The 20,435-nt window shown below is 43.1% G+C and overlaps 1 non-coding gene across 1 annotated transcript; it reads right to left on the bottom strand.

Moving 5' to 3' along the window:
* Positions 1-17,802: 17,802 nt before the first annotated feature.
* Positions 17,803-17,940, bottom strand: LOC119927658. The gene has a single exon (XR_005450640.1). It is a non-coding gene; the product is annotated as a small nucleolar RNA SNORA7 (small nucleolar RNA).
* Between the last annotated feature and the right edge of the window lie 2,495 nt (positions 17,941-20,435).

A 20,435-nucleotide genomic window follows, 5' to 3' on the forward strand; every position in this document is an offset into this window, starting at 1 on the left:
TGTAAAATGGGGATTAAGACTGTGAACCCCACGTGGGACAACTTGATCACCTTGTATCCCCCCTCAGTGCTTAGAACAGTGCTCTGCACATAGTAAGTGCTTAACAAATGCCATTATTATTATTATTATCATTATTATTATTATTAAGAATCTCTTAATAATAAGAGTAATAAGAGGCAGTTAATTCTTGCCTCTTAATAACTATTAGTTTCTCTTAGAGAAGAGGAACTAGGCCAGTGTGCACATGTATATTTTGTTACTATTGGGATGAAGCCTAGATTATGGTGGCTGCCCAAAACCCAATGCTCCTTCATTCTGGAAGTCTCTGCCAGTTCTGCTTTGCCATGTTAGACTGTGAGCCCACCTTTTAGACTGTGAGCCCACTGTTGGGTAGGGACTGTCTCTATATGTTGCCAACTTGTACTTCCCAAGCGCTTAGTACAGTGCTCTGCACACAGTAAGCGCTCAATAAATACGATTGATGATGATGATGATGATGTCAGATGTCTTCTCTCCTTCAAAATCTACCCTAAATACCCCTCTATGGGAAACTCTTCACAAGTCTCTCCTTGCTTCCCACGCCACTCCAGCCACCCCGGCATTGCCTAAATCTGCTCTTCCCTTCAGGAAAGTACTGCACAAAGAAAATGCCGGAAAAATACTATTATGCCAGTGATAACCTCATTTGAGGGAGGCGAAACAAAGACACTGTTGTAATACGTGGCCCTGAAATTATCTCTGTCTATAACGAGAGGATTTGTGAGCTGTCTTTTTTTCCAATTTCATACTTCCCAGGGGCTTAGTACAGTGCTCTGCACCCAGTAAGCGCTCAATAAATACGATCAAATGAATGCATGAATGATAAGTGGTAGAGCCGGCATTAGAACCCACAACCAGAACCCACTCCCAGGCCCGTGCTCTTTCCACTAAGCCATGCTACCATCATTATTAGTAGTAGTTACAGTAGTGTTAGTCATAGTAGGTGCTTACTGTGTGCGGAAATACTCTGGGAAGGGGTATTCGTACATATTTATTCTATTTATTTTATTTTGTTAATATGTTTTGTTTTGTTGCCTGTCTCCCCCTTCTTGACTGTGATTCCGCTGTTGGGTAGGGACCGTCTCTATATGTTGCCAAGTTGTACTTCCCAAGTGTTTAATGCAGTGCTCTGCACACAGTAAGCACTCAATAAATACGAGTGAATGAATGAATGAATATTCAAGTAGGGATATTAAACAGGTCCTGTACCTCGAGGGGCTACCAATCCTCGCTTACAGGTAGGAGAGAGGACTGGAGACAGGCACAGTGGGATCAGTGTAATAAAACATTTAAATAGTATAAAGGACAAAGAACAATACACAACACACAAAATAAAAACAAAGTCAGGAGGGATCTCTGACTAGTCATGGGTTCAAATCCCGGCTCCGCCACTCGTCAGCTGTGTGACTTTGGGAAAGTCACTTAAATTCTCTGGGCCTCAGTTACCTCATCTGGAAAATGAGATAACTGTTTTGTTCTCTGTCTCCCCCTTCTAGACTATGAGCCCACTGTTGTGTAGGTACCGTCTCTATATGTTGCCAACTTGCCAAGCGATTAGTACAGTGCTCTACACACAGTGAGCGCTCAATAAATACGATTGACTGAATGAATGAATGAAAACGGGGATTAAGATTGTGAGCCCCACATGGGACAACCTGATAACCTTGTATCCTCCCCAGCGCTTAGAACAGTGCTTTGCACATAGTAAGCGCTTAACAAATACCAAAATTATTATTATTATTATTATTAGAAGAGCCAAATGTCAGGGTCCTTGTGAATTTGGAGGCAATGGCTCCTGCAGCCCCTAGTTTAAGAGAAACAGCATGGCATAGTGGATAGGGCACGGGCCTGGGATTCAGAAGGTCAAGAGTTCTAATCCTGGCTCTGCCACTTGTCTGCTGTGTGACTTTGGACAAGTCACTTCACTTCCCTGGGCCTCAGTGCCCTCATCTGTGAAACGGGGATTGAGATTGTGAGACCCACATAGGACAGGGATTGTGTCCAACTTGATTTGCTTGTATACACCCCAAACTTGGTAGAGTGCTTGACACATAGTAAATGCTAAACAAATACCACTATTATTATAATTATAATTATAATTATTATTATTCCTGAGGTTACTGAGGACTCAGGCAGCAGGTGCTATTCTCCTTCCCACCAAGGTGCAGAGGGAAGTCAGATCTAGTTCCTGGGTTCATTCAATCATATTTATTGAGGGCTTACTGTGTGCAGAGCACTGTACTAAGTGCTTTTGGCAGCATGGATGGTACACAGCCACAGGGAAGCAGCGTGGCTCAGTGGAAAGCGCTTAGTACAGTGCTCTGCACATAGTAAGCGCTCAATAAATACGATTGATGATGATGATGGAAAAATCCCGGGCTTTGGAGTCAGAGGTCATGGGTTCGAATCCCGGCTCTGCCAATTGTCAGCTGTGTGACTTTGGGCAAGGCATTTAACTTCTCTGGACCTCAGTTACCTCAACTGTAAAATGGGGATGAAGACTGTGAGTCCCCTGTCGGACAACCTCATCACCTTGTAACCTCCCTAGCGATTAGAACAGTGCTTTGCACATAGTAAGTGCTTAATAAAAATACCATCATTATTACACAGGGCATGCTAGTGAGGGAAGGCAGTTGGCTTGGTCATATAATAATGATAATAATAATAATAATGATAGCATTTATTAAGTGCTTACTATGTGCAAAGCACTGTTCTAAGCACTGGGGTAGATACAAGGTAATCACGTTGTCCCATGTGGGGCTCACAGATTAATCCCCATTTTACAGATGAGGTAACTGAAGCACAGAGAAGTGAAGTGACTGGCCCGAAGTCACACAGCTGACAAGTGGCAGAGCCAGGATTTGAACCTATGACCTCTGACTCCAAAGCCCAGGCTCTTTCCACGCTGTGCTGGGAGCACGCATGTTGGTGAGGTTGCAAGAAAGTGCAGCAGCATTTTTTATCCCCCATCCGACGTGTAAAGAACATGCCAGGGGCAGGCCTGCCCACAAAGCAGTGTACCAGAGTCAGTTTAAAATGATTTCTGCCTTTTACCAGAAGGGCTTACCTCCATTGCAATCAATCAGTGGTATATATGGAGTGCTTACTACGAACAGAGCACTATATAGAGAAGCAGCATGGTTCAGTGGAAAGAGCCCGGCCTTGGGAGTCAGAGGTCATGGGTTCAAATCCTGGCTCTGCCACTTGTCAGCTGTGTGACTCTGGGCAAGTCACTTAACTTCTCTGGGCCTCAGTTACCTCATCTGGAAAATGGGGATTAAGACGTGAACCCCCCGTGGGACAACCTGATCACCTTGTAACCTGAACAGTGCTTTGCACATAGTAAGCACTTAATAAATGCCTTCATTATTATTATTATTATCTACTGAAAAAACCTCAACTGTCACATCCCTAACTTACCCTGCTCAAATTTCTCTTCATTTGAAATTCATGCCAACAATTACATTTCATGAAACAGGACTCCACTTCCAAAATATTTAACATAGAATAGACTGGGACTTAATGTTTCCATCAGGAAACACGATGAAAGCATCACGGTCTAGTGGAAAGAGCATGGACCTGGAAATCCGAGGACCTGGGTTCCCATCCTACCTTCGCCACCTGCCTGCTGGGTGACCTTGGGGTAGTCACTTAGCTTCTTTGTGCCTCAGTTTTCTTAACTGTAAAATGATAATTCAACATCTGTTCTCTCTCCTACTTAGACTTATGAGTCCCACGTGGGACAGGGACTGTGTCCGATCAGGTTGATTTGGGTCTATCCCACTGCTTAGAACGGTGCTCGACGTATAGTAAGTGCTTACAAATACTGTAAAAAAAATCAAGAGTATGTGGATCTTTCTGGACACTTTAAAGTTGTACTTCAAGAATTGGATTTGTTCATGCAATTAGCAGAAGCAGTTGTGAATTAAGCAGATTCCTATTACCTCTCCCCAGTTAAACTACAGTGGGGATACTGCGGGCAAGGACACAATCTTTAAAACCGTGGCATTGTGCCACATATAAAGCATGGAAAGTGTGTGGGGATGGAGATGAGTTCACATATGATTACAGGAATTTTTTAAGCCAAACTGATGATGGAGTAAAAGTGTTTCAATAAAAAATAATTGCGGTATTTGTTATGCACTTGCTATATATCAAATATTGTGGTTGATATAAGACAATCAGGTTAGACACAGTCCCTGCCACCTAGTCTAAGAGGGAGGGCAGAACACAAGGAGAAACTGAGGCACAGAGAAGTTAAGTGGCTAACCCAAGGTCACAGGGAGATAGGATTAGAATGCAAATCTGATTCTCAAGCCTGTGCTCTTTCTTATGCTTCTCATTAAAACATTATTGGCTTTGTGCAAGGCCTCCTCTTCTCAGTCCCCAAGAACAGGTATACCATGGGTAATTCAAAGGCTGCAAAAAAGAGGGCTTAGTCTATGTAATTTGATTACAGTTGCCTCGAGGGCAGATATTTTGTATTTTGCTAATAAGCAACTAGTGCACACTATGCACATAGTGGATGCCCAGTGAATGCAAATGATGGTAATAATGGTAAAAAAAAAACACCGGAAATTCCACTGAATCAAAGCAAAGTGCAGATACTTTCTAAAAAAAAAATATTTGTAGAAGAGTGCAATATGCAATCACTGTGTGGGAGGGAAAGTCGAAACTGTTGCTGTTGAATGCTATTTCTGAGGTGGAGCAGTTGGTTTTACAGTTAAGGTTTTCTATCGGCTGACCACAGTGAAATGCCCAGGCTGAATCCACACTGGCAAACTGCAATAAAATGCCATTTTGAATGATCCAGATCGGAGGTCCGCATTAATCAAACCCATCCAAGGATCGCTTAGCTCTACACTTGGAATGTTTTATCGCCACCTAAATCAGAACAGCCATTCACTTCATGCCTACTTAAAAGCCCACAGTTTCTCGCCAATGACATTCCCAGCAGACTCTAAGCAGAGAATATCAATTCCAGGCAACTGGACAAGAGATTGCAAGTCACTAGGTGCAAATAATCACCATTACTGCCCAGACAACCCAAACACATGTCTTGCTGGTGAAAGGTCATACCTTCGCCCTCTTAACTCTTGATGTCTGAGCATGGCCAGGGGCCAGACGAAGTGCCTACCTGTATTTTACATGGACAGAGTGTGAAAGTGCACAAGAGATTCTCACTCAAAGGAACTCACACTCAGGGATGCCGTCTCACTGTTGGAAGCACCATCTTGAAATTGGAGCCCCACTCGACAATAATAGTAGTGATAATAATAATACAAAAACAATGATAATAATAATTTTGGTATTTGTGAAGTGCTTACTATATTCCAGGCACTGAACTAAGCCCTGAATAGATACAAGATAATCAGTTTGAACATGATTAGGGGTCTCACAATCTCAGCAAGAGGGAGAACAGTTATTGAATCCCCATTTTACAGTTGGCGAAACTGAGGTCCAGAAAAGTTAAGTGAATTACTGAAGGTTGCATAGCGGGCAGGTGGCAGAGCCAGGATTATTTCCAGACAATTTTTTTCAGGGGACGTTTCCACGTAAGCGCTGCCTTTATCCAGAGTACACTTGATGTTCAGTACCAATTCCACATTCAGGAGCTTTAAATTACATGGAGATATTCTTCCAGGAACGTGGAAAAGACGTCTCACTTGCCACACTTCTGTGCCTGCCCCATCATCCATGGCAGTAACACATCCAGCAGCAAGAATTTAGACAAGGTTGGAGTTGAGATCCATTCATTAGAGGGTGTCGTGTTCCCTTACGGATGGCGCAAAATAGGAATATTCACAGGGCCTCTGAAGAAAGTTGCTTCCCCGGGAAGTCTTTCTTTTCTTTCTTTTTCTTTGGTCTAGATAAACCACATCAACCAGTTTATATATTAAAAAAATATTCGAGTTACTGGAATTTCTGTGGAATTCTGTAACTGAGGATTGTATGATTACATGAAGATTATTCCCTAATTAGCTCCAATGACGCCCTCCCCTTTGAAACTAAACTATTGTGGACTATTCACTAAATCCAGGAAAAAAATCAGAAATTTTGTGTCTTCTTATTATGTTGTGTAGCTGCATCTGGTAATGGTAAAGGATTCCCTCGTTCTATGCATGACTGATTAGGATTGAAATAGGCCCATGAAGCAAAGAAGGGAAAGACTAGATATTCAAGCAAAGGGGACTGAGGACTGTGAAACTGCAATAGAATAGAGATTCCAAAGAAATACCACTGAGACTTTAGATCCTGCAAATGCTATAGAGCGGATTATGAACAAAATCTAGAAGTAACATGCTCAGTGATTTTAGAAAATGATAAATGCATCTTTGTCTGTCATCTGCTTGCATGGGGTTGATTGTTCTGAGATAAGGCCAAAGTCAGATCTATTCCAAACACTGCATACCATTTTTCAGGCAGCAGGGTTAGCAAGCCATTTTCATCTGGTTTCAAGTTTCCATGGGCAAACCCCCCTATGGTTCCAAACTACTTGACTTAGTTAGGAAATGTTGCCTGATCCCAGTTCTGAATGAATTTTACAACTCCCTAGTTCTGCGGAATAGTGGCTCTTTCATTCATAAAGCTGAATGTTCTTTAATTTCCCTTGGTTGAATTATTTAGCACCATGGGAAGGAGGTGTCTGTTGTCCCCTGAATACTAAAATGAAAGAGCTTTCAAGATCTTTCAGTTGCAGGGGTGATATAGTTGAGAACAGAACTTAAACTAGAAGTCAAGAACTGATAAAATGTAGCAATAAAGGCATCCCAGATGACTCCCGTAACTGGAATCTGTACGTTTCATGTATCGAGCCGATGCTAGTTTTCCCTTTTGTTTGCAGCATGGAGTTGTGATTATCAGTCTATAAATCAATGATCTTTATTGTGTTCTTGCTGCATTTAGAGCAATGTATTAAACACTTGGGAGAATACAGTACAATAGAGTTGGTAGACATGATCTCTATCCTCAAGGAGCTCACAATCTAGAGAGAAATGAAGTATGCTTTTGTGGTTTTCTGGTCTCTCTTATAAATGTGGCTTTTGGAGAGTTCTTTTTATGTGTCAACACTGTTCTAAACACTAGGGTAGACACAAGATGATCAGGGGTGAATAGAGAAGCAGCGTGGCTCAGTGGAAAGAGCATGGGCTTGGGACTCAGAGGTCATGAGTTCTAATCCTGGGCAGTTAAGTGACTTTGGGCAAGTCACTTAACTTCTCTGAGCCTCAGGTATGTCATCTGTAAAATGATGATTAAGACTGTGAGACCCACGTGAGAGGAACTGATCACCTTGTATCCCCTCCGGCGCTTAGAACAGTGCTTTGCACATAATAAGCACTTAACAGATGCCATTATTGTTATTATTATCAGATCCCACAAGGGGCTCACAATCCAAGTGGGAGGGAGAATAGGTACTGAATCTCCATTTTGCAGATGAGGGGACTGAGGCCCCGAGAAGTGAAGCGACTTGCCCCAGGTCATATAGCAGGCAAGTGGGGGAGCCAGGGTTAGAACCCAGGTCCTCTGATTCCCAGTCCCATGTCCTTTCCGCTAGGCCACATTGCATCTGATTGCTTTTCTTGCATAATCAGAAGTGATGAATCTGTACCCTTTAAGCACTTGACAGTCACTTACTTCACTCTCAGCCTCACAGCTTGTATTTACATATCCATAACATATATATTTACGCTTACGTCCATCTGCTCCTCTAGACTGGAAGGTCAGAGTGGGTCGGGATCATGTCTATGAACTCTGTTGTATTGTACTCTCCCAAGCACTCAGTACAGTCCTCTGCACAAGGTAAGTACACAATCAAACAAAAACTCCCATCCATTGGCTTTAAAGTGCTCAATCACCTTGTCCCCTCCTATCTCACCTCATTCAATCATGCATTCATTCAGTCATAGTTATTGAGCACTTACGTGTGCAGAGCACTCTACTAGGTGCTTGAGAAAGTACAAAACAACAATAAACCATCACATTCCCTGCCCACAGTGAGCTTACAGTCTGGCCAGGAGGGGAGACAGACAGCAATACAAATCAACTAAATTACACCTCGCTATTCTCCAACTACAATCCAACCCACACACTTCCCTCTTCTGATGCTAACCTTCTCACTGCTCCACGATCCCATCTATCTCTCCAACAAACCCTCGCCCGTGTTCCGAATCTGGCCTGGAATGCCCTCAGATCTGACAGAGAATTACTTTCCCATGCTTCAAAGCCTTATTGAAAACACATCTCTTCCAAGAGGTCTTCCCTGATTAAGCTCCTCATTCCTCTTCTCCCACTCCCTACTGCGTTGCCCTGTCTTGCTTCCTTTATTCATCCCCCTTACCACACTTACGTTCATATCTGTAATTTTTCATTTATATTAATGTCTCTATCTCCATCTGGCCGGTAATTTCACTGTGAACAGGGAATGTGTCTGTTAATTGTTGTAGTGTACTCTCCCAAGCACTTAGCACAGTGCTTTGCACTTTGTAAGCACTCAAGAAATATGATTGAATAAATGATTGAATTAATAAATACTACTGAGTGACTGATTGACTAATCGGGAGAGGAATGTTTTATCAAGCCCATATTTCACTGTAATGCACCAGTTTCATTGGGAAATAATGCATTACTCAGCTATGAAACAACATGGCCTACTGGAAATAGCATGAGCCTGGGAGTTAGAATACCTGACTTCTAATCCCTGCTCTTCCACTTGTCTGCTGCATGACTTTGAGCCAGTCACTCAACTTCTCTCTGCCTCAGTTATCTCTTCTGTAAAATGGGGATTAAGAATGTGTACCCCACTGTTTAGTCCAGTGCCTGGTACATAGAAAACATCTATGAAATACCACTGTTATCATTATTATTGTTATTATTATCAACATCACCATCATCATTATTATTATCCCAAGTGCTTAGTACAGTGCTCTGCACACAGTAAGTGCTCAATAAATATGATTGAATGAATTGTATTTATTATCCCATTCTCTTCCCCATTCTTCTACTTGACCAGGCCATTTTCTAGTGAAGGGAATCAATCAATCAGTTAATTGATCAATTATATGTATTGACTGCTCATTGTGGGCAAAGCAGTATATTAGCAATTTATAATTGTGGTATTTGTTAAGTGCTTACTATGTGCCAGACACTCTACTAAGTGCTGTCATAGATACAAGATAATGGGTTGGCTATAGCCCTGTCCCACACAGGGCTCACAGTCTTAATCCCTACTTTACAGATGAAGTAATTGAGGTCCAGAGAAGTTAAGTGATTTGTCCAGTGACACAGAGCAGACAGGTGGCAGAGCCAGAATTATAACCCAAGTCCTCTGACTCCCAGAACCTTTGTTCTTTCCAGTAGGCAGTGCTGCTTTCTAAGGAGTTCCTAGGAATGTCCAATAGAATAAGTAAACATGTGTCCCACCCTCAAGGAATTTACAGTCTCACCAGGGACAGACTTCAAAATACAAAAAACAGAGTGTAAGGATGAAGGATGTGTACATGAATGTTGTAGGAGTTAGGCTGGGCTGGTTACCAAAGTGCTTGAAGAGTAGGAATTTTAGCACATAGGTGATGCCGAAGGAAGAAAAACAGATAAGTGAAGAGATGAGAGATGATACATGCAGGGAAAGCTTCCTGGAGAAGATGCAGATGCTTCAGGTAGCCCACATGAAGGATGAAAGAACATTTTTCAAGATCAGAATATTGCTTCTCCACGTAAGTGTACTGAAGCAAACGCTTATCATTCTTATTATTCAAATCAACCAAACTTCTGAGAAATGGTAGTCCTAACTGGGGACTTTTGTGACATCTTATGACCCCATTAAAATACTGTGAAACAATTTCTGTTTCAATACACCCTTAAATAAACCCCACAGGAACAGTCAGAGGAACTTGAACTCCTATAATTAAACAGGAGATAATTAGGCAATGGGCAAACCTATAAACTGAGAAATTTCAGGCCTGGGCTGGCTTCTGATTAATTATGCAAGTAATTTGCTAGCTTACCCCCTACTAGAAATGTTTAATCATGCCTGCTAGCACAGAATTTTACCCAAACACTTAATATAGCCATTTTGCACATAAGAATGTTTTGTAATGTTATGGGAAAACTTCAAGACAAAAGGGTCAACTCCTTAGGATAAATACTGTTTCCAACTTATGTTGCCAACTTGTACTTCCCAAGCGCTTAGCACTGTGTGCTCTGCACACAGTAAGCGCTCAATAAATACAATTGATTGGTTGATTGATTGTTTCCACACTCATAAAGGGGAACTTTGCCATTAGACCAGTAAGCAAGATTTCTGTTTCTGATTGTTCATTGAAAAGAGCACTAGCAGAAATTCATCCTTGACTATACTAATGCCAACTTTCTTCTTCTTCTTCTTTCTTCTTCTTCTTCTTCTTTCTTCTTCTTCTTCTTCTTCTTCTTCTTCTTCTTCTTCTTCTTCTTCTTCTTCTTCTTCTTCTTCTTCTTCTTCTTCTTCTTCTTCTTCCTCTCCTCCTCCTCCTCCTCCTCCTCCTCCTCCTCCTCCTCCTCCTCCTCCTTCTCCTTCTCCTTCCCCTTCTTCTTCTTCTTAAGTTCCATCGAGTTGTTTCCGATTCATAGTGACTCCATGGATATACTTTCTCAAGAAAGTCCCATCCTCTGCCATAATCTGCAATGTTTCTAATGGTTCTTCTGTTATCACTGTTATGGTCTCTATCCATCTAGCTGCTGGTCTGCCTCTTCCACATTTTCCCTGGACCAACTTTCTTACTGTGTCTCAATCTCATCACCTTCACCATAGAACCACCACCCCCTGACTTACTACCTCCTTCCTGCCTGGAAATCCCTTCCCCTTCACATCCAAAATAACATCACTCTCCCCATCTTCAAAATTCTCCTATTAAGTCATATGTTCTCAAGGCAGCATTCCCTGACTAATGTCTCCTCCTCCTTCCCTTCTGCATTGAAACCAGAACCACTGTGCACTTGAATGCTCATCTCCCTCATATCCCTCATATCTTCTACACTGTGAGCCCACCTTCTAGACTGTGAGCCCACTGTTGGGTAGGGACCGTCTCTATATGTTGCCAACTTGTACTTCCCAAGCACTTAGTACAGTGTTCTGAACACAGTAAGCACTCAATAAATATGATTGAATGAATGAATGAATATTCCCTCAGGATTTATGTACATATCCTAATTCTGCTGCATTGTACTCTCCCAAACATTTAGCACAATGGTCTGCACATAGTAAGCACTCATTAAGAGGATTAGTGTGGCTTAGTGGAAAGAGCATGGGCTTGCAAGTCAGAGGTCATGGATTCTAATCCCAGCTCTGCCACTGATCAGCTGCATGACTTTGGGCAGGTCACTTTACTTCTCTGTGCCTGTTACCTAAACTGTAAAATGGGGATTAAGACCGTGAGCCCGACGTGGGAAAACCTGATCACCTTGTATCTATCCCAGTGTTTAGAACAGTGCTTGGCACATAGTGCTTAACAAACACCATCACCTTCATCATCCTCAATAAATACCATTGATTCGTTACTCTTTGTTGCTTCTCCCCCTTGTAATTTATTATAACTATTTCCCCCACTAGATTGCAAGCTCCTTGGGGGCAGAGATCATGCACTGGATTCTCCCAAGCAACTGTATTAAGTCCTCACAGTGAATATCATTTTGTTTGATTGATTGATTGATTTCTCTCCACACAGAAATAAAAATAATAATAATGGCATTTATTAAGCGCTTACTATGTGCAAAGCACTAAGTGCTGGGGAGTTACAAGGTGATCAGGTTGTCCCTTGGGGGGCTCACAGTCTTAATCCCCATTTTACAGAGAAGTGAAGTGACTTGCCCAAAGTAGCACAGCTGACAATTGGTGGAAGCAGGATTTGAATCCATGACCTCTGACTACAAATCCCGTGCTCTTTCCACTGAGCCACACTGCTTCCAATCTTCCATCCCAAGCTCATCATCCAGAAACAAGCTGTCCTAGATCTTTTCCCCTGAGGACACTTCAGCCTGAAGCAGGCCCCTGAGGTCATCATGAACCCCTGGCATACACAGATTTCTAAACAGAAACACAATTTACATGGCTGTGAGAACATAAGTAGCCCTGAACAATACCCCAGTCCTTCTCACAACTCCTCAAATCTTGAAGTCTCAGGACTGAATATCATCCTTTGTTCTCAATATGAGGCTCCACCATCATCCAAGTTTCTCCACACCATCTGGAATGCAAGACTCTATGTGCATTCCTATAAGAATTCTCTTGTTTATGCTGCAAGGAAACCTTCTTGAGTTTTCAGCCAGTTCCCCTCACATATGGGTAGAAGATAAATAATCATAGATAATGGCCCACATTCTCTATTTTCAGAAAGGAACTTCTATAGTCATCATTTATCATTGAATGTTTCCTTGGGCAGTTAAAATTTGCTATGAGTGTGTGTATGGCTGAATAAGCCAATGTAGGATAATGATAATATTAATAATAATGGCATTTATTATTAAGCACTTACTATGTACAAAGCACTGTTCTAAGCACTGGGGAGGTTACAAAGTGACCAGGTTGTCCCATGGGGGGCTCACAGTCCTAATCCCCATTTTACAGATGAGGTAACTGAGGCACAGAGAAGTTAAGTGACTTGCCCAAAGCCATTCATTCATTCATTCATTCATTCATTCAATCGTATTTATTCATCATCATCAATCACATTTATTGAGCGCTTACTATGTGCAGAGCACTGTACTAAGTGCTTGGGAAGTACAAATTGGCAACATATAGAGACAGTCCCTACCCAACAGTGGGCTCACAGTCTAAAAGGGGGAGACAGAGAACAAAACCAAACATACTAACAAAATAAAATAGAATAGATATGTAGAAATAAATTAAATAAATAAATAAATAGAGTAAAAAAATATGTACAAACATATATGCATATATACAGGGGCTGTGGGGAAGGGAGGGAGGTAAGATGGGGGGATGGAGAGGGGGACGAGGGGGAGAGGAAGGAAGGGGCTCAGTCTGGGAAGGCCTCCTGGAGGAGGTGAGCTCTCAGCAGGGCCTTGAAGGGAGGAAGAGAGCTAGCTTGGCGGATGGGCAGAGGGAGGGCATTCCAGGCCCGGGGGATGATGTGGGCCGGGGGTCGATGGCGGGACAGGCGAGAGCGAGGTACGGTGAGGAGATCAGCGGTGGAGGAGCGGAGGGTGCGGGCTGGGCTGGAGAAGGAGAGAAGGGAGGTGAGGTAGGAGGGGGCGAGGTGATGGACAGCCTTGAAGCCCAGGGTGAGGAGTTTCTGCCTGATGTGCAGATTGATTGGTAGCCACTGGAGATTTTTGAGGAGGGGAGTGATATGCCCAGAGCGTTTCTGGACAAAGATAATCCGGGCAGCAGCATGAAGTATGGATTGAAGTGGAGAGAGACACGAGGATGGGAGATCAGAGAGAAGGCTGATGCAGTAGTCCAGACGGGATAGGATGAGAGCTTGAATGAGCAGGGTAGCGGTATGGATGGAGAGGAAAGGGCGGATCTTGGCAATGTTGTGGAGCTGAGACCGGCAGGTTTTGGTCACGGCTTGGATGTGAGGGGTGAATGAGAGAGCAGAGTCGAGGATGACACCAAGGTTGCGGGCTTGTGAGACGGGAAGGATGGTAGTGCCGTCAACAGAGATGGGAAAGTCAGGGAGAGGGCAAGGTTTGGGAGGGAAGACAAGGAGTTCAGTCTTCGACATGTTGAGCTTTAGGTGGCGGGCGGACATCCAAATGGAGATGTCCTGAAGGCAGGAGGAGATGCGAGCCTGGAGAGAGGGGGAGAGAGCAGGGGCAGAGATGTAGATCTGGGTGTCATCAGCGTAGAGATGATAGTTGAAGCCGTGGGAGCGAATGAGGTCACCAAGGGAGTGCGTGTAGATCGAGAACAGAAGGGGACCAAGCACTGAACCTTGGGGAGTGCTTATTTATTGAGCGCTTACTGTGTGCAGAGCACTGTACTAAGCACTTGGGAAGTACAAGTTGGCAACATATAGAGACTGTCCCTACCCAACAGTGGGCTCACAGTCTAGAAGGGAGAGACAGACAACAAAACAAAACATATTAACAAAATAAAATAAATAAAATTAATGTGTTCAAGTAAATAGAGTAATAAATATGTACAAACATATATACATATAAACAGGTGCTGTGGGGAAGGGAAGGAGGTAAGGCGGGGGGGATGGAGAGGGGGAGGAGGGCTGACAAATGGTGGAGCACACAGCTCCATCCATATTGGGCACACAAGAGCATTGTCCTTTGTGGTGTGGTGTTTTCTCTTTTTCCTCCTTGACTCTTTCCTTGTGAAGCTTTTACCCATAGCCACTCCCTTCTTCATAGCAGCACTCCATACATGTCTGTTCACAGCATCTGATTCCCAGTTTTCAGCCAAGATGCAGTATTGTCTAAAGCTTTATTTGTCCATGTCTTTTAAATGCTTCCTCTCCCCTGTTTGCTCTTGGTTCCTCAATTTCAGCTTTCCATACAGCAGATGTCGAGTGTCCTGCTGTTACTCATTTCCCTCACACATCCATGAATCATAGCTGGGTTTTGGTAAGTGTTAGGAGACTGACCATTCCAGAACTTGTTGATTTGTGATTTGTCTTGCCATCTGATGTTGGGCATCTGTGACTCTGATGGAATTGCTCAAGAAGCAGGAGTTGGCACTTCATTCATTCATCCAATTATATTTATTGGGTATTTACTGTGTGCAGAGCACTGTACTAGAGAAACAGTGTGGCTCAGTGGAAAGAGCCCAGGCTTTGGAGTCAGAGGTCATGGGTTTGAATCCCAGCTCCGCCACATGTCTGCTGTGTGACTTTGGGCAAGTCATTTAACTTCTCAGAGCCTCAGTTACCTCATCTGTAAAATGGGGATTAAGACTGTGAGCCCCACGTGGGACAATTTGATCACCTTGTATCCCCCCCAGTGCTTAGAACAGCGCTTTACACATAGTAAGAGCTTAACAAATGCCATTATTATTATTAATAATAATAATAGTCATTATTATTATTGTGATAATTATCATTATCATTATTATAATGACATTATTATTACTAAGAACTTGGGAAAGTACAATACAACAATAAACAGAGACATCCCCTGCCCACAAGGAGCTCACTGTCTAGAGTGGGGGAGAGAGGCATCAATACAAATCAATAAAATTACGGATTTTGCTTTGGGGCTGGAAGAGCAAAGAGATAAATAAAATCACAGATATGTACATAAGTGTTTTGGGGCTGGGAGGAGGGAAGAACAAAGGGAGCAAGTCAGGGCAAAGCAGAAAGGAGGGGGAGACAATGAAAAGTGGGGCTTAGTCTGAGAAGGTCTCTTGGAGGAGATATGCCTTTAGTAAGGATTTGAAGCAGGGGAGAGTGAGTATCTATCAGAGTAATGAGAATAATAATGATGATGGTATTTGTTAAGTGCTTACTATGTGCAAAACACTGTTCTGAGCGCTGGGGGAATACAAGGCGATCAGTTTTTCCCACGTGGGGCTCACAATCTTAATCCCCATTTTACAGATGAGGTAACTGAGGCACAGAGAAGTGAAGTGACTTGCCCAAAGTCACACAGCTGACAATTGGTGGAGCCGGGATTTGAACCTATGACCTCTGACTCCAAAGCCCATGCTCTTTCCACTGAGTCCCTGGCATTCCTGGCCAGGAGCAGGATGCGGGCTAGGAGTCGACAGCGAAACAGAGGAGATCGAGGCACAGTGAGGAGATCAGCACCACCAGAGCCAAGTGTATGAGCTGGGTTGTAAAAGGAGAGAAGTAAGGTGAGGTAGGAAGGTGCAAAGTGATGGAGAACTTTGTGTGGGCCAGTCTCAAAGCTGTCAGAAAAGTTGGACAGCACTACAGCTGTAGAGACCTTCATTTTGGTAAGCGCTTAGTCCAGTGCTCTGCACACAGTAAGCACTCAATAAATACGATCGAATTAATTTTGGTCTAGACCTCGATATCATGCTGCCACCACATTCTGTTTAACATTTTTCCAAAGAGTGTGCTGGCCTTCTTAATAATAATAGTAATGATAATAGTAACAATAATAATAATAATGGCATTTGTTTTGCACTTCCTATGTGGTAAACACCGTTTTAATTGCTGGGGTAGATATGCGATAATCAGGTTGGGCACAGTCCCTCTCCCACAAGGGGCTCACAGACTTAATCCCCATTTCACGGATGAGGTAACTGGGACACAGAGAAGTCAAGTGACTTGCCCAAGGTCACACAGCAGAAAAGTTGCAGAGCAAGGATTATTAGAACCCGAGTCCTTCTGACTTCTGGACCTGTGTGCTATCCACTAGGCCAAGCTGCTTCTGGATTCTGTTTTCCATTTCCTTATCCATCATAATGATAATAATGATGGCATTTATTAAGTGCTTACTATGTGCAAAGCACTATTCTAAGCACTGGAAGAGATCATTGCATCTTTGGTCAGTGAGAGAGCTTCTTACGTAGCAGAATTCGGTCAGAGTTTTTAGCTCTGTATGTATTTTGGATTGCGTATTGACAGAGTGTGAAGCACTGCATGCATGATATCCCAATCCTTATAGCATCTTGGTTACGCTTGGGTATCAAGTCATAGTATCCCAATGGAATATGGTCAGTTGCCTAAGTACCCGGAGAAGCAGCGTGGCTCAGTGGAAAGAGCCCGGGCTTTGGAGTCAGAGGTCATGGGTTCAAATCCCGGCTCCACCACATAGTAATAATAATAATGGCATTTATTAAGTGCTTACTATGTGCAGAGCACTGTTCTAAGCGCTGGGGAGGTACAAGGTGATCAGGTTGTCCCACATGGGGCTCATAGTCGTAATCCCCATTTTACAGAAGGGGCACAGACAAATTAAGTGACTTACCCAAAGTCACACAGCTGACAATTGGCGAAGCCGGGATTTGAACCTATGACCTCTGACTCCAAAGTCCGGGCTCTTTCCACTGAGCCACGCTGCTTCACATGTCTGCTGTGTGACCTTGGGCAAGTCAATTAACTTCTCTGATCCTCAGTCACCTCATCTGTAAAATGGGGATTGACTGTGAGCCCCACGTGGGACAACCTGATCACATTATGTGAGCCCACTGTTGGGTAGGGACTGTCTCTATATGTTGCCAATTTGTACTTCCCAAGCGCTTAGTACAGTGCTCTGCACATAGTAAGCGCTCAATAAATACGATTGATGATGATATCCCCACAGCACTTAGAACAATGCTGTGCATATAGTCAGTATCTAACAAATGCCATCATTATTATTATTATTATTACTCACAGCCAGCTGGTCCAAATTAATCATTTCTTTAGTCAGGTTCAAATTGCGATGCAGTCTGTTCTGAGATTTAAGAGAAACTATGTGATGGGAAATAACGAAGGTATTCAAAGATAAAACAACAATGACATTCATGAGATTCAAAGATATTTATGTTGACAAGGGAGAAGAAGCAAATATAAAACTCCCAGATTTCAGTAAGACTTTTGGTTCGACTGATCACGTCACTCTTATTGGCAAATCGGATGCGGTTGTTGTTGTCTTATGCTGTCGAGTTGCGTCCGACCCACTGCGACGCCGTGGACGCATCTCTCCCAGAACGCCCCACCTTCATCTGCAATCCTTCTGGTAGTGTATTCAGAGAGTTTTCTTGGTAAAAATATGGAAACGGTTTACTATTGCCTCCTTCCGCACAGTTAACCTGAGTCTCCTTCCTCAACTCTCTCCCATGCGGCTGCTGCGCAACACAGGTGAGTTTTGACTTGTAGCCGATTTTCTTCCACTCACTAGCCACTGGCCAAGCTAGGAATGGAATGGGTAGGCCTCTGCTTGACTCTCCCTCCCGTAGTCGAGGCTGGTAGAGGACTGGAAACTCTCCAGGTGCCACCCTGAGAGGTGTTGCCAAAATAATAATAATAATAACAACAACAATGATAATAATAATAAAAATAATGGCATTTATTAAGTTCTTACTATGTGCAAAGCACTGTTCTAAGCCTGTAATAAATGCCATTATTATTATTATTATTATTACAAGGTGATCAGGTTGTCCCTCGGGGGGGCTCACAGTCTTAATCCCCATTTTACAGATGAGGAGGCCCAGAGCAGTGAAGTGACTTGCCCAAAGTCACCCGGCTGACAATTGGCGGAGCCGGGGTTTGAACCCATGACCTCTGACTCCAAAGCCCGGGCTCTTTTCACTGAGCCACGCTGCTACTCATATTTGTTAAATGATCCCTTTGAGCAATATTATAAATACAGTAAACTAAGGTAGGCGAGCACACTGAGAAAGAGAGAACAGCAATTTAATTCCCATTTTACAGATGAGAAAACCGAGAAGTGACTTGTGTAACTAACATAAGGCAAATGACAGAGCGGGGACTAAAATCTGAGTCTTCTGGCCACCAGTCCCCTGCCCTTTCCTGATATTAGTACAGTGCTCAGCATATAGTAAAAATTCATTCAATTTTTGTGCAAATTGTGTGCAAAGAACAACGTGGCTTAGTGGAAAGTGCGCTGTCCTGGGAGCCAGAGGTTGTGGGTTCTAATCCTGGCTCCGCCACTTGTCAGCTGTGTGACTTTGGGCAAATCACTTCACTTCTCTGTGCCTCAGGTACCTCATCTGTAAAATGGGGATTAAGACTGTGAGCCCCACATGGGACAAACTGATAACCTTGTATCTAACCCAGAGCTTAGAAACAATGCTTGGCACATATTAAGCGCTTCCTGTTGTTGGGTAGGCATTGTCTCTATCAGTTGCCGAATTGTACTTTCCAAGCGCTTAGTACAGTGCTCTGCACACAGTAAGCGCTCAATAAATATGATTGAATGAATGAACAAATACCATCATTATCATTATTATTAAGCACATGGGAGAGTAAAGGATAACCATCATCATCATCATCAATCGTATTTATTGAGCGCTTACTGTGTGCAGAGCACTGTACTAAGCGCTTGGGAAGTACAAGTTGGCAACACATAGAGACAGTCCCTACCCAACAGTGGGCTCACAGTCTAAAAGGGGGAGACAGAGAACAAAACCAAACATACTAACAAAATAAAATAAATAGAATAGATATGTACAAGTAAAATAAATAAATAAATAAATAAATAAATAAATACATAAATAAATAAATAGAGTAATAAATATGTACAAGCATATATACATATATACAGGTGTTGTGGGGAAGGGAAGGAGGTAAGGCGGTGGGGATGGAGAGGGGGACGAGGGGAAGAGGAGGGCAGGGGCTCAGTCTGGGAAGGCCTCCTGGAGGAGGTGAGCTCTCAGTAGGGCCTTGAGATAAAAACAGACACATGTCCTGCCCACAATGATCTTACACTTATTAATTCAATGACTGCTACTTTCCGCACGACAATGATGCTTATCACCCCATGCTGTTGGGTTGTCTTTGCACAGTGTAAGGGCTTCACAAAGAATCCTAATGATTAAAATCGTGCTGGGCTTTCAAAATCAATCACATTTATTGAATGATTACTGTGTGCATAGCACTGTACTAAAAGTGCTTTGGGAGAGTACAATATAGCAGAGTCAGTAGACCCATTCCCTCTCTGCATCAAGAAGACCCAAAGAACAACCTAAGGTGTCATTAATTAATTAATGGTGGCATTTGTTAAGCTCTTACTGTGTGAAAGGCACTGTTCTAATTGCTGGGGAGGGTACAAGGTTATCAGATTGTCCCACATGGGGCTAACGAACCGTGTTCATTCCCATTTTACAGATGAGGTAACTGAGGCCCAGAGAGGTTAAGTGACTTGCCCAAAGTCACACAGCTGACAATTGGTGGAGCTGGGATTTGAACCCATGACCTCTGACTCCAAAGCCCGGGCTCTTTCCATTGAGCCGTGCTGCTTCATTACCAACTTGGGGTCAAGGGATACCACAGGGAATGGTCCAGGCTCATGTTAATTGATAGTATCCTCTGGATGAAGGGGATGAGGACCTGCTCATCATTTCTGCATATGCTACTAAACTGGATGGGGGTGTTACCGCTTTGGAAGAAAAGAATAGAGTCCAAAGTGACATAATCACAAATGGCCCTATAGTAACATGATGAAATTCTATAGGGCAAGGTTCAAGATATTCCCCTTAAAGGCAAGCTTTCTAGTCACAAAATGGGAACTCTCCAGGAGTGTCATGTCACATCTGCGTCTGTACTCACAACCTCATCTGTAAAATGAGGATTGAGACTGCGAGCCCCGCATGGAACATGGGCTGTGCCCAATTTGATTAGCTTGTATCTATTTCAGTGCTTGGTATAGTCCCTGGTACATAGTAAGCATTCATTCATTCATTCATTCATTCATTCAATCGTCTTTATTGAGCGCTTACCGTGTGCAGAGCACTGTACTAAGCGCTTGGGAAGTACAAGTTG

This window comes from Tachyglossus aculeatus, chromosome 4 (assembly GCF_015852505.1).
Source record: "Tachyglossus aculeatus isolate mTacAcu1 chromosome 4, mTacAcu1.pri, whole genome shotgun sequence".
NCBI lineage: Eukaryota > Metazoa > Chordata > Mammalia > Monotremata > Tachyglossidae > Tachyglossus > Tachyglossus aculeatus.